At 36.7% G+C, this 15145-nt stretch overlaps 1 protein-coding gene across 5 annotated transcripts in view; it reads left to right on the top strand.

Moving 5' to 3' along the window:
• Positions 1 to 15145, top strand: part of RALGAPA2 (Ral GTPase activating protein catalytic subunit alpha 2) — a 428361-nt gene that overhangs the window by 408004 nt on the left and 5212 nt on the right. The window lies entirely within an intron of this gene.

The raw sequence follows: 15145 nt of genomic DNA, 5'->3' as shown, positions 1-15145 counted from the left end.
CAAAGTTTTTTTTTATATTACATACATATTGTAGTATGTATCCCTTTACATTATTGTCATCATTGAATACATTATTCTCCTAGTTCAGCTCACTTCACTCTGCATTAATTCAAATAGGTCTTCCCAGATTCCCTAAATCTATTCCCTTTATCAGTATGTTCTTTTATAGTTTATTCAGCCATTACCCAATTAATCATCATCCACTTGTTTTCCATGCTTTCCTACAACATAACATAGATTTTTAATATTTTTGTACACAGAGGCTTCTTTCCTCTTTCTTAGATCTCTGTGGGTATAGACCTAATGTAGTCTGGCTGGGCCAAAGGTTATGCATAGTTTAGTCATTTTTTTAGTCCCAAATTGCTTTCTAAAATGACTGAACCAATTTACAGCTCCTCCACCATTATTATTGTTAGTGTACTTGTCCCCCCCCAATAATTGTCATATTCTTTTTTTGACATGTTTGCCAATGTGATTAATGTGAAGTGAGACCTAAGAGTTACTTTAATTTGCATTTATCTAATGATTGGTAATTTGGAGCATTTTATATGGTCATTGATATTTTGAAAACTTCTTTTGAAAGCTCTCTATTCATATCCTTTTATCATTTATCTCTTGAGAAATGGTTCTTGTTCTTATGTATTTGAATTATTTTTATATATGTCTTGGATAGCCAGACTTGTATCAGAAAAACTTATTGCAAAGATTTTTTCCCCCAGCTAACTGTTTTCCTCTGATTCTAACTGCATTGATTTTTTATTCATGGAAAAGTTCTTTATTTTATGTAATTGAAATTGTCCATTTTATCATTTGTGATCCTATTACATATCCCTTATTTGATCAAAATACTTCCTCTCTATCCATATTTATGAAAGATGTTCCTTTCCTCTCTCCTCTAATTTGTTACATGACTCTTCTCTCTCCTCTAATTTATTACATGACTTTTAGATCACATTTGACCTAAACCTAAATTCAGCAGTTTTTATCAAATAAGGAATCACCCTAATAGAAAATGTCCTTGGATTTATTGAACCCTGTGCTGCTGTGTTTAATTATTTCTGGGTCATGTACATAATTTGTTCCACTGACCAACCTTTCTATTTTCTAACCAGAAAGAATTTTATCATTATTGCTTTGTAGTATAGTTTTAGATCTGGTACTTCTAGGACTCTTCCTTTTTATCTTTTCTCATCTTGACCATTGCTTCTCCAGATGAATTTCATCTTAATTTTTCTAGTTCCACTAAGTCAGTAGTCAGTAGTTTAATTGGTATTACATTGAATCTGTAGATGAATTTAGATAGCATTGTTATTTTTCACTGTTACCATGGACCAACCATGAGGAATTCATATGTCTCTAATTCATCTGTATTTATCTAATGAATATTTTTTAGTCATATTCATGTAATTCCTGTATGTTTCTTGGTAACTGGACTTTCAGATATTTTATAAATTATTTAGTCATGTGGTTGTAATGTCTTTTCATGTCTCTTCCTGTTGGTTTTATTGGTGGTATATACAAAACATCTGGTGTTTTATGCATTGTTGTTTATCCAGCCACTTTACTAAAGTTATTTGTTATTGAATTTTTAGTTGTCTCTAAAGCTTTTCCAGCAAGTTATCAAGCAAAGTAATAACTTTGTTTGTACTTTACCTGTGCTATTTTCCTCAATTTCTTTATCTTATTGCAGTAGCTAGCATTTCTAGTGTTGACAATGGGCATGCTTGCTTTTCTCCTAATCTTACCGGAAAGGCTTTCACCAGTGTTTTTCTATTGTAAATAATTCCAGTTCTTAGTTATAGATAGAAAGATCCATTTATTCTTCTGTTTTTAAAATGTTTTTTAACATAAAGTGTATTTTGTAAAAGCATTTTTCTCTAATGAAATAATATGATTTTTATTGTTTTTTGTTATTAATATGGTATGTTATGTTTCTGTTTTTTTGGATAGGGACTGGCTGTCTTTTCCCCCCAGTTCTAGAGTACGTAGAGAATCTTATTTCTGATTTTTCTCAGTTTTCTTTATTATTGATCTTTCTTAGATACTTTTAGTTACTGGGATTTATATTTGAGAACTGTACTTTTCTACTGCCTTTCGTGGTACCTTCTTAATTTATACCTGCATTTCTGGTATAATTTTAATATGTGTTACTTAATATTTATTGGAGATATTATTCTATGTTTTTCTTTCTTTGCTGGATCATGCCCTAGTTTAGATATCAGAATTAGTCATTCCATAGAAAGAATTGTTCAAATGTCTTTTTCAGTTTTTTCAAATATAAAATCCTAAAATTATAGACAATTGTCATATTGTTATTTCCTTTGAAAAAAAGTATGTATTGGTGAAACTTCCCGTTAAGGTGGTGCCATGAAAGGCAGTAGAGAAGTCCAGTTCTCATATATAAATCCCAGTAACTAAAAGTACCTAAGAAAGATCAGTAATAAAGAAAACTGAGAAAAATTAGAAATAAGCTTCTCTTTGTACTCTAAAACTGGGGGGAAAAGATAGCCAGACCCTATCCAAGCCAGGGAAAGGGGGCACAACAGTAGTATCAGCACAGACTCTCATAATTTTATCTGAATTTGCCCATCATTACACTGAGGAGCAAAAGGGGGAATCAGAAACCATCATACATGTCAGTAATGGGAACTTGAAGCCGTATCTCCACCCTGGCCTGACAAAACCAAGATCAGTGACAGACCTAGATCCCACAGATCACAGGAAGATTAGACCTGAGTATACATTCTTTGGAGAATGAAGCACTATAGCAGTGGTCAGGGCTAACTCAGCTTCTGACTGACAGCAGTCAGGAAGCCTTATCACCTATAATCTTTAGCATCCCAGTTGAACCTTGGAGAGCCATAACAGCAACTGAATCAACTCATGATTGGGGATTGTGCAAAGAGGAAGAAGACAAGAGGCTAGCTGAGGCAAGAACGCGCAGTGGAGTGAACCCACGGATAACTGAAATAGAAGCTTATTGTAGAGCCCAGCACCAGCTCTCCCCATATAGATCAGCGGCAGCAACAGCAACAACATCTGGACTACAACTGAGAAAAGACAAAACAAGCCCTACTCAATCCACCCAAAAACAGAAGGGAATTGTACCAAAAACAAAATTGCAAACCAATAACTGAGATTGAAAATATGAATAAACAGAAGCAATCACTAAAATTAACCAAAAAAGTACTATGTATTAAGAGATGTCCAAGAAGTAAAATCAGAAGAATATAATCCTACAACACCTAGATGGAGAGCCTTGGAGAAATAAATGGATGGCAACAAGGATAAAAGAGTGGCTGTAATAAAGGAAAAAAGAGAGAAAAAGTGAAATTTTCAAATGAAATTAGTTTAGGAGTAAAAATAAAAATGAACTAGCTCAGACTACAAGGTAGAAAACCTTAAGTCAGACAGTGGATTCCCTGAAAAAATAGAATGAAACAAACAATTCAATACCATAACAAGTAATATTAGGAAAAAAGTCAAAAGATTGAAAAAATTGAAAAAGTATGTTGTCTTCTATTCTAAACAAATGACCTAAAAAATAAGTTAAGGAAAGAGAATTTAGAAGTCATTGGACTCCCTGAATAACATGACCAAACAAAATCTGAAAGCCAAATTTCAAGAACTTATAAAGGAAAACTAATCAGTCTGCCTAGACCCAGAGAGGAAAGAAAATAAAAAGAACTTGGTGTTTGACTCCTAAAAGAAACCACAAACTGAAAGCACAAATATCTTAACCAAAATCCAGAGCTTCCATGTTAATAATACTAGTACTAATGCTATTAAATACAGGTAGCCAGAAAGAAAGAGTTCAAGTACAATGGAACCAACCACAGTCGGTATTATATAAGACTTAGCAGCAAGTGATTCAAAGGAGCGAAAATATTGGAATACATTATTCCAAAACTCAAGATAAAGGCATAAAATCAATAACAATTTACCCTACATAATTGAATATAATCCTGTTGAACTTGGGGGGGGGCGTGGTGAGGATAAATATCCCTTAAATGAAATTAAGGAATTCCAGGCGTTTCTGATGAAGAGATGAGATCTGAAGACAATCTTTGAAATGCAAACTCTGGGAACAAAAGAAATCTAGAAAAGTAAAAGAGTTTGAACAGTTTGAAGGCTCTACGTGATTATCACATATTTATATTTTAATAGGGACAAGAGAGGCAAGTCAACAAGCATTTATTAAATACCTACTATGTGCCAAATCCCATGCTAAGCACTAGGGATGCAAAGAAGTACAAAAATCAAAACCATAAATCCCAGTCCCTACTCACAAGGATTCCTAATGTCCTCAAAGGTCACAGAGGGAGATGAGACAAATACAGGGTCAAGGTATGGCTTTGCTCTGGGATTTATTTGCTTTTAAAGAAGAAAGAAATGTGAGGGGAAAGGAATTTACTAAAGAAGAGGAGGAACAATATCATATAAATGGGGCACATGAAAAGAAGAGTATGGTGGGAGGAATGGTCATCTAATGACCTCACTCTTTTCTGAACCATATAAATGAGGGTTCACACAAGCACAAAGCTCCATGTAGAAACACTAATTAAACTCAACAAAAATATAAGCACAAAGGGAGTATGATATAAATACAAGAGGAAACATACATAGTAGAAGAGGGAATAATTCCAAGCAAAGCAAAGTTTGACTTCAGAGGGTGGATCATAAAATAGTTATTCAAAAGATTAAAAAAATGTAACCATCAAAGATTGGAGTCTGAGCTAGGTAATGAAAAGAAGGGTTAATGTAAATCAGATCCTTTCTTTTTATGCCTTTTCTTTATAAATAATGAAGTGGAAGACAAAGAGAAAACAGTATAAGGACAGCTACAGAAAGGATTAGAAGGCAGAATCTTGTTTGTCAGGAACATGCTCAAAACATAAAGTTCACAGTGTTAAAAGAAATTTTGACACCAGCAAAATTTATTATGCTTCATATAAATTCAAAAAAGTATGGTTAAAAAGAAATAGGTAGAAAACTTAAAGACACCATAGATAATGAAATAATGCTTGACATATATTTACCTAATTGCATAGCACCTAAGTACTTGAAGGAAAGGTTCAATGAATTACAGGGAAAATAAACAGTAATATTATAATAATTCAGACATAAACAAATTTAATAAAAATATAAAGAAGTTAAGAGCCTAAAGAGAATTTTAGAAAAAAAGTTGAGTATGAGAGATGTCTAGCAATTACCGAATGGAGAAAAAAGAAACATGCATTTTTCTCAGCTTTGCGTGTCAATAATTAACAATATACTGGGGCACAAAAATCTCATGAGCACTGATTTTATCTCTTCCTCTCTTGCTTCATTTCTTCCATCTTCTCCTGGAGTGCCAGAATTTTCTTCCTTCTTTCCTTCCTCTCTTCCCTCCCTTCCCTTTCTTTTTGACATTCATTGTCATTCCTTACCATTGCACCCCCAATTGAATAATTTAAAAAAGAACAAATAAAGTCTTTATATGCATAGTCTAATAAAACAAATTCCCATATTAAGTATGTCCAAAAATATATGACATTCTGAGGAGGGCAAGAAGTGATTTTTTTCATCTTCAGTCATCTACCCTCATGTTTTATCATTATACTGATCAGAATTCTAGTCTTTTTAAAAATGTTTTACTTTCTAATGTTGTTGTCATGGTATAAATTGTTCTGCTAAACATTAGTTCATAGCTGTCTTCCCAGCTTCCTCTGAAACAACAAATTTTGTTCTTTGTAATGGTACAATAATATTTCATTACATTCTTATATTATAATTTGTTTAGCCATTCCTCAATAGGTGGGCATGCCCTTACAAGTGAGGAGAGAGAGCATTCCTGACATGGGGAATAGCCAATGCAAAGGTATGGAAGCAGGAGATGGTGTTTCATATGAGAAGATAAGCAAGTAATGGTGATTTATAGGCTATGTTGTAGGAAGTAGATTATAAAAAATAAAAATTGCAATGATAGGCAGGGGCTAGGTTGTAAAGAACTTTACATGCTACAAAAAGACTTCATATTTGATCTTGATAGTCTTAGGGAGCCAATGGCTATGTGAGAGAGACTTTGGAAAGAAAGAAATGACAAGATTTGCCAAGTGATTGAATTTGTGGGTTGAGTAAGAGAGCAATCAGAGATGACACAGAGGTTACAAACCTAGGTGACCTAAAAGATAGTCATCCCTTCAAAGAGAATTTTAGAAGGATCTGGGAAGTGGGCCTGGAGGAGACAATATTCTGTAATAGATGGGTTGCATCTGAGATGCCTGTAGGACACTGAGTTCAAAATGACCAACGGGCACTTGGTAATGTGGGACTGGAACTCTGGAGAGAAACAAGAGCTAAATAAATAGATCAGGGAATTAGGACCTGCATTGGGATGATAATAGAACCCACGGGAGCTGATGAGATCACTTGAGTGAGAATATGGAGAGAATAATGTGTATATGAATTCAATGCAATATACTTCCTGACCTGCCTCTTAGAATCCCTGCATTCCTTCAGCACTCAGCTCAAAAGCCAACTCCCACATATGACCTTTTCTGGTTTGCCCAACTGCTAGTGGCTTTCAGTCCTCCCAAAAGTTACCCTATATTTATTTTGTATTTACTTTTATGTCTACATATTGTTTCTTCCAATATACTGTAAGTTGAGGGGAGGGACATTTTCCCTTTTGTCTGTATCCCCACTGCCTAGAACTTACCTGGCACTTAGCATCTATTTAGTAAAGATTTGTTATTTGATTGAAATATTATTGTACCATAGGAAATTATGAAAATGGAGGATTCAGAAAAATTTGCAGTTATGTAAACTAATAAGACCAAATTAAGGAGAAGCAAGAAAATAGGTGTGATTATGTCATTGAGTCAGTCAATAAGTATTAAATGCCAGGCACTGTGCTAAGTGCTAAGGATGCAAAGAGCAGTCCCTGCTCTCAAGGGCCTCTCAGTCTAACAGGGGAGACAATATGCAAATGACAACATACAAACAAGCCACAGACAGGATAAATTGGAAATGATCAACAGAGGGGAGGCACCAAAATTCAGAGCGATCAGGAAAGGCTTCCTGTAGCAGATGAAATTTTAGCTGGGAGTTGGAGGAAGGTAGGAAAGCCAGGAGACAGAGATGAGGAGGGAGAGCATTCCAGGCATGGGGATAGCCAATGAAAGTGCATGGAGTTGAGAGATGAAGCATTTTGTTCAAGGAACAGCAAGAAGGCCTATGTCACTGTTTTTCAGAGTGCACTGTGGAGTATAAGGTGTAAGACCTTCTATGGTCTTATGGTCTACGAAGACCTTTGAACACCAATCAGAGGATTTTATAGTTGATCAGGAGGTGATAGGGAGCCATTAGAGTTTATTGAGTAGAAGAGTAACATGGCCAGACCTGGAAGATCAATTTGATGGCTGCTTAGAGGATGGACTGGAATGAGGAGAGACTTGTAGCTGGGAGATCAAAGAGCAAGCTGTTGCAGTAGTATAAGTATAAGGTGGGAAGGGCCACTACATTGGTAGGGGCATTGTCAAAGAGAGAAAAGGTGGCACTTTTGAGAAATGTTGCAAACATGAAATTAATAGATTTGATATGCAGGAGTCAAGAATGACATCTAGGTTGTATGCCTGAGTGACTAGAAAGATGGTGGCACCCAAAACTGTCATGGGGAAGTTTGGAAGTGAGGATGTTTCGGGAAGAAAGATAATGAGTTCAGTTTTGAACATGTTGAGACTAAGATTTCTGTAGGACATCCAGTTCAAGATGTCAAATAAACAGTTGGAGATGCAAGACTGGAGGTCAAGACATTAGGGCTGGATAAGTAAATTTGAGATGATAATCAAATCCCTGGGAGCTGATGAGATCACCTTGTAAAATGGTACAGAAGGAGGAGAGGGCCCAGGATAGAGCCACATGGGACATCCATGATTAGCAAGTGTCACCTGCCTAAATATTCAGCCAAGAAGATTGAGGAGACAGAAGGTAGAATGAAAACCAGAAAAGAGTAGTGTTCCCCTCAACAAAAACCTAGAAATGAGATTATCAAGAAGAAGATGATCAACAGAGAGGTCAAGAAATATGGTGACTGAGAGAAAGGACCGGTAGGTTGGAAATTAAGAGATCATTGGTAACTTTGAAGAGAGCAGTTTTGGTTAAATTATGAGACTGAAAGTCAAACTGTAAAAAATTAAGGCAATGGGAGGAAAGGTAGTAGAGCCACCTATTGTCTTCTCAGGGATTTTAGCCACAAAAGAGAGGACAGATATGGGACAGTAATTAGTAGGAATGAATGGATAAGCTAAGTGAGGATATTTTTTAGGATGGGGAAGACAGTGACTGGTTTACAGGCAGTAGGGAAGCAGCCAGTATACAGGGATAGATAGAAGATAAATGACAGAGGAGGGATGATATAAGGGGCAATCTGTTGAAAAAGTCAGGATAAAATGGAATGACGACACAATTTTAGAATTAGAAAGGGATCTTAGTGGTCATTTAAGCTAATCCATTTCAAAAAAGGAATTGCTATTGGAACATATTTGACAAGTGGTCATCCAGACTGCTCGAAGCAATCCAGTGAGGAAAAACCCACTGATAATTGAGGGAACCTTTTACAATTATGTATATTATCAATTGTTAGGAAGTTTCTCCTGACTCAGATACTCAAATGAATCTATGATCCTATCAATTCGAATATTTCTTCCAGTGATACTTATTGAAATCTGTCCATTCATGCTAACCTCTCCTGTACTACTCTTGTCCATATTCCCCCTCAAGTTACTGAAGTGAGGCCACCTAACATGCTTAGGAAGGCCTTCCCTTTCTCTTAACATTACATGGGTGCCAACTACACACTGTCTTATCTGCCCTCCCTAGCCTTTGCCATATCAGCCCTTCTCTTCTTCCTATCATATAATTCCTTGATGACTTGTTACTCCTGTTCCACAGAATTTCTCTAAAGAGTTGCCCATACCTAGCATGGACTTCTCAACTGCCCTGTGTGTGATATTCAGTCTTTAATTTTTCAGAGACTGTTGTATTCCATGTCTCATTGCATACAGCAACACTAATGGTTACATCAAAAAAATGAGCCTTTATTTTGATGGAAAGCATTATGATTTCCTATAGACAACCTAGCCTATTCTTCTCTTCATGTGCAATTCTGGGCTCAATTTATTATTCACTTGTATTCTTTGCCATTTATATACATAAATATACAGTGGTAGATATGCATATTCTAATCTGAGCAGTAGACAATAAACAGTCTTATAGAATAGGCCTACTTTGGGTCAGACACTGTGCTAAGGACTCTCAAAGAACTGAAATGTTCTTATCCAGCTGAAATTTACTTTTCGGCACTTTCCACCTATTGCTCTTGTGTTTGCAGTCCAGTACCAAACAGAACAAGTCTAATCCCCCTTCCACACAAATGCTTGAAGGCATGTGTCTTATTGAATCTTCTCTTCTCCAGACTAACTATTCCTACTTTTAAAAACCAATTTCCATATGTCATGGAATCAAAATCCTTTGCCTTCATCCTGATTGCCTCCTTACAAACACTCCACAACTTATAAGTATCCTTCCTAAATTGTGGTTCCTAGAATGGAATACAATACTCCATATGTGATGTGATTGAAAGCAGAATACAGAATAACTATCTTATTATTCCTGGAATCTCTTCTCCTAGTATGGCCAATACCTTAATTTTTTTTTTTTTTTGGTTTCTATATTATATTTAGCTTTAGAGCCCACAAAAATCCCCAGTCTTTTTTCTGAAAAACTTCTGTCCAACAGTGTTCTAGGCTTTCAAAATCTTTTTGGATCCTGACTGGCATCCATTGTATTAAGCTATCCCTTCCAAATTTGTGTCATCTTCACAAAGTTTGACAATTATACCAACCATAGCTTTATCCAAGTCATTCATAAAATTTCTACAGGGCCAATTACAAGGGGAGAAGTGGGGATTTTTGCGGGTTCTAAGCTTAATACAGTGTGACAGTGTGATATAGAACAGTCCATTAGAAACCATCAACAATTTCCACACTCTTTCCACCCATTTAAACAGTTATAAATCCATTATACTGTTGTCTAGCCCATATCTTTCCAATTTCTCCAAGAGACTTTATTAAATTCTTTTTGAAATCTAGATAAATTATGTCTATGTCCTTCCTTCAATCTGTAAATTAATTAACCCTGTCAGAAAAGGAAATAAGATTACCCAGGCTTAACCTGTACTTATTAAAGTTATGTTAAGTTTTTCATAATAATTACCACTCCGTTTTCTAGCTGTTCACTAGTCATCTCTTGAGTGACCCATTCTAGAATTTTCCCAGGAATTGAGGTCCAATTCACCGGCCTATAGTTATCAGACTCTTTTCCCTTTTGTGAAAACTGGGACATTACTGACTTTTCCGCAATCCTCCACTACTTATGTTCGTCACTGTCCTTTGAACATCACTGACAGTGACCTAGCATAGATGGTCTTGTTCTTTTGGTCCCCATGGAGGATGTAGCTCATCCAGACCAGGTGACTTGTATTCATCCTGGACAGGTAAGTAACACTCTTCTTACTCATCTTGGATATCACCTCCCCATTAGCCAGTTTAATTTTGTTCTTTCTCATCCAAAGATCGTTCTCTGTGGCAGAGGAAGCAGAAGCCAAGGCTGGCCCCCCTTTTCTGTGCTGTCAGTTATCATTGACACTGGGCTATGGTACCTTCTTTTTTTTTTCTTTTTTGGATCCTCTGCTTTCTCCCAATATAGCTTTAAAAAACCTTCTTTTAACCAAAAGAGGCTGTCCTTAGATTTCCTCACGAGCCTCTGTTCGTTCAGAGCTGTAATAGGCCTGACAATATTCTTAAATGACATGCATTTGTATTTTTTAAGCTACTTATTCCTGCTTCTGTCATCTCTTTTTTTATCTAAATTGGATTATGAGTTCTTAGTGCATACAAACCAGTCTCTTCAGACCACTCTTGTCTTTACTTTCCAACTAGATTGTTTTCTCTGGGTCTTTAGGATTCTGTTTTTGAGATGTTCTTATCCCTCTTGGGTTTATTTACCCTATCCATGGAATCTTACCTGGCCTTCCTTTCACCTGGACACTCCAGGGTGGTAGAACTGTTTATTATCATGTAATATTGTGATGGAGTCCTGTAATTATGTAGCTGTAAACCAGGTGACTTGACTTCCAGTGAAATCAATTTATCAGCATTTTCTCCATATAGAATCAGCTCACACAAGCTAAACTTGGTCCCAGACCACCATGACTTATACTAGAGAAGCAAATAAATATTTCTTTCACCAATTTGTTCTCCTGGCTGCAGTCCATGAGCTACCCATTTGTCCAGCTGTCCTAGCTTCTAGCTACAGAACCAGAAATTCAGGGGTAAGGACCAAGCCTTAGAAAGATGTAGCCAAGCCTTGAGCCAGGGCCAGTACATGGCCACTGCTACTGGACTGGAAATGTTTGGATGAGTCTTTTGGGCCATTTGGAAATGTTAATCAATCTGGATAATTCCCAGAGGTCTTAGGTTGCCAACCCATACAATGGGAAATATTGGAGTTGAGTTCATACCGTGAATCCAACAACTACCTGCACCTGTTCCCTTACTCAGGCACATTACAGGGGATCTGAATAGCCCAGGCAACTATCCCCAGTGAGCTTTCTGATCTCAAGCTCTCTCTCCCTTTTCACAGTTACTTCATTTAGAATTCCCCTTATATGGTGGCTAAATCAGCTGTTCTTTTTTGACCTCCAATTGCAAAATGGATTCTGTTCATGTATTAACTTGAACCAATTAATCAGTTTCTTGTGATAAGTGTTCAATTACAAGACATTGTTAAGAGGAGCCTCCACACAGGTACCAGATTGATTTTCCTAAAGCACAGGTCTGACCATTTCATTCCTGTTCTCAATAAACTGCAGTGGCTCCCCTTTATTTCTAGGATCAAATATAACCCACTGTTTCGCATTTAAAGATCTTCAAAACTTGGACACTTCCTTTTTTAATATATCACTTCGCTGTATGGCCTCTGTGGTCCAGCCATAATGACTTCCTTCATGTACCTCATATACAACACTCTGTCTTTTTCACTGTCTACCTTGTGCTTGGAATGTCCTCTCCCACTTTCATCTTTTAGAATTCTTAGCTTTCCCTGAAGCCTTTTCTCCAACACTTATCTTCTACAGGAAGTCTTTCCTTCTAATTTTACTTTGTTACCTATTTTGTATTTTTGCCTTTTCTTGCAGTGTGTGCCCTGTGCTTTGCATATTCTTATAGACTGGTTAATTGATCCTTTATTGTTGAAAATTGCTCATCCCCACCAATCCCTGGGAGGAGACCCACATGCTTTATTTTTTTTAAATTTCAGTTAACGAAAATCCATCTTCTCTCCTTCCCGCTTCTCAGTGTCCCACCATTAAAAGAGAAAGAAAAACAAAAGCCTTGTAACTAATGAGCATAAATCAAGCTAAGCAAATTTTTCCATTAGTTTTGTCCAAAATAATGTCCCCATCTACACTTTCCAGTGTATCACCTCTCTGTCACGGAGAACCCACATGTTCTAACCTCCTGCTACAGTCATGTTTTCTCAGAATGCCTAAGGAACTTAGTTATATTCTCTGCTATAGGCAGTTCCATACGGTTAGACAAGACAAACTACCAAAAGCCGGGCAACTCTCATATATTATTGTTAATAAAAGTTGCGTTGGATAAAACATTCCTCATTTGTGTTATAACTTCCTGTATTTTTTAACTTAAGTACCTGCTTAAATTAGAGAACTTTCTCCATGACAGTTATTTCCAGAAAGCAACTCCAGGTTGTTGCTTTGTTTCTTGGATGTTTTTTCGTGTGGTTCAGCACCTTAGCCACTTGTTTGAGCCAGTTAGTATTCTCTCCCAAGATGAAATGAACAGCGCTTTGCTGGTCATGGTTCCAAGTGCATATAGGAACTAAAAGAAATATATGGAAAAAGTAAATAACTGGTCTTACTGTTCATTGTAGTGTGACTGAAAATCTCATTAGCCAGGATCCTAATGTAGTGTTGGTTTATTCAGTGGTAACTAATCCTAATGAGTCTAGATCACAGAATCTCAGAATTAGAAGAGATCTCAGAAACCCCATTCTACCTCTTCCCCATCTTCTATAGGAAAAAAATCATGGAAAACAAAAGTATTTTAAATTAGCTTCTCTGACTACTCATTAGTCCTAAATGCATGTCATTTTCCCATATTTGTCTACTTCATATAGTGCTGTATATATAGCTTTAATTTATAACATTTCCTAGACTTCTGCATACATTCAAGACACTGATATATTTTTTAAAAAAGCTTATTCCTTAATAGTACTATACAACTAGAAAGTGCTTCCATACGTGTCATCTCACGTGAGGTGAGATAAAATAGTACGGGCATTATTAGCTCCATTTTGTAGTTTAAAAAATTGAGGTGTCAGAGGTTCTAAGTGTAAGAGCTACATATAAAATCAGGTCTTCTGAATCCAAGTCAAATGTCCTTTCTACTGTACTGTGCTGCTTCTCTCCTTATAACCCATTTTGTCTTGCCTACCAGTTCATAGCCTCAAGGCACTTCTGATTTCATGTTAAGGGCATGTGAAGCTTACGCTCCCTGGAATAATTCAGACCAGCCCCCAAACATGACTGTCTCCGCATCTCCTTAACTCAGCTACAGATTGGCAGTTATTGAGACATTCTCTTTGGTCCAGCATACATACCACATCAGCCTGTGTCTGGGGAATATGCTGGGGAAAGGAACAAACCATTCCTCATCAGCAATTACAAAGAAGTCCTTTATTGTTAGCTGTACCATCTGTTTTCCTGGTTTCTACCACCATATCCTGTATGCATAGCCAGGACTGAGGCGGTTGGGCTAGAGGAAAGAGATTAACACACCTTTCAAAAGGCCTTGGGTGCCAGTACTGCTGCACCAGTGGTGGAAATCTGCAATAGCAGTAACACTATCTAAGGGGAGACTCCCAGAACTCGGAAATCTTCAGTCAAGGGATGATATTTAGAAAATGCTTCCAGTAGGGGGAAGAAAGCAAGAGAAACTGAGACTTAGTACAACCTGCTAAGTAGAAGGATTTGGCACTTCATTTATGAAATGTATAAGTGTTGTTTAAATTAAAAAGGCTTGTGGAGGCCATTAATTGACATAAATGACTAGGATCAGAAGTCAGGAAGACCTGAGTTTGAATCCTGCTTCAGATACGTACTAGTTGTGTTTCCTGGGCAAGTCACTTAACTTTTCTGTATCTCAGTTTCCTCATTTGTAAAGCGGAAGCTGATAGAGTCATTGTGAGGATTAATCGAGTGCTTTGGAATTCTTAAAGAACTATATAGTATTATTTTTATTATGGGATAAATTTACTATTACCAAAAATATGCTTCAAAACCAGAGCTGTTGAATTGCATTGTATCCATGATAGGTTTGGAAGGAGCCATATTATTGCCAAGTCTTAAAGGGTCTTCTCCTTGAGTCACAAAATGGCACTTTTGTATTGGAAATAAAGCTCAGTGATCTAGCTTGCTGTCCCTGTTGTCCACCAGCTTCTTTCTGGCAGGAGAATGTCTTTCCTTAATATTTTGTACTGCATAACTGCATTTTTTTCATTATATACAACTATATATTTGGAATGTATAATCTCACATTTGTTAAGGGGAATCTTATCATTAAAATCACAATAGTGCTGCATATAGAGGGATCTTTGCAATGTTTGAAACTGACCCTGATCACTGTGCCAACCTTTACAGATGGGGTCAGCAGGAAAATCCAAGTTTACAACTGTGGCCAAATGCAGACAATGGCACACATCATTGATAAATGTCCTTTGTCCAGGTTTGATTGTAGTCTAATGACTCTGAATACAGCAAAAGGCGAAGGAGGGGGGGACTCTAGCTTGCTTCAGAAAGATAATGTGCCTGTTAAGGAGAGTTTACAAGGTATAAGTTGAAACTGGTGGGAAAAGAATAAAAACTTAACAGAAAAATGTTAAAATGATATAAAGCCTTCTCTTTGCTGTATGATCACAAGTGATCTTGTTGCTCTTTTCATCAAAGAACAGCTTTGCCTTTAGGGTTCTCTCAAATTTTCTTTCTCCTTGCTCTTGCACATATACTGGTTGTCAGTCTAGCTAT

This window comes from Notamacropus eugenii, chromosome 1, assembly GCF_028372415.1.
Source record: "Notamacropus eugenii isolate mMacEug1 chromosome 1, mMacEug1.pri_v2, whole genome shotgun sequence".
NCBI lineage: Eukaryota > Metazoa > Chordata > Mammalia > Diprotodontia > Macropodidae > Notamacropus > Notamacropus eugenii.
This window is presented reverse-complemented; position numbering and strand designations above follow the sequence as displayed.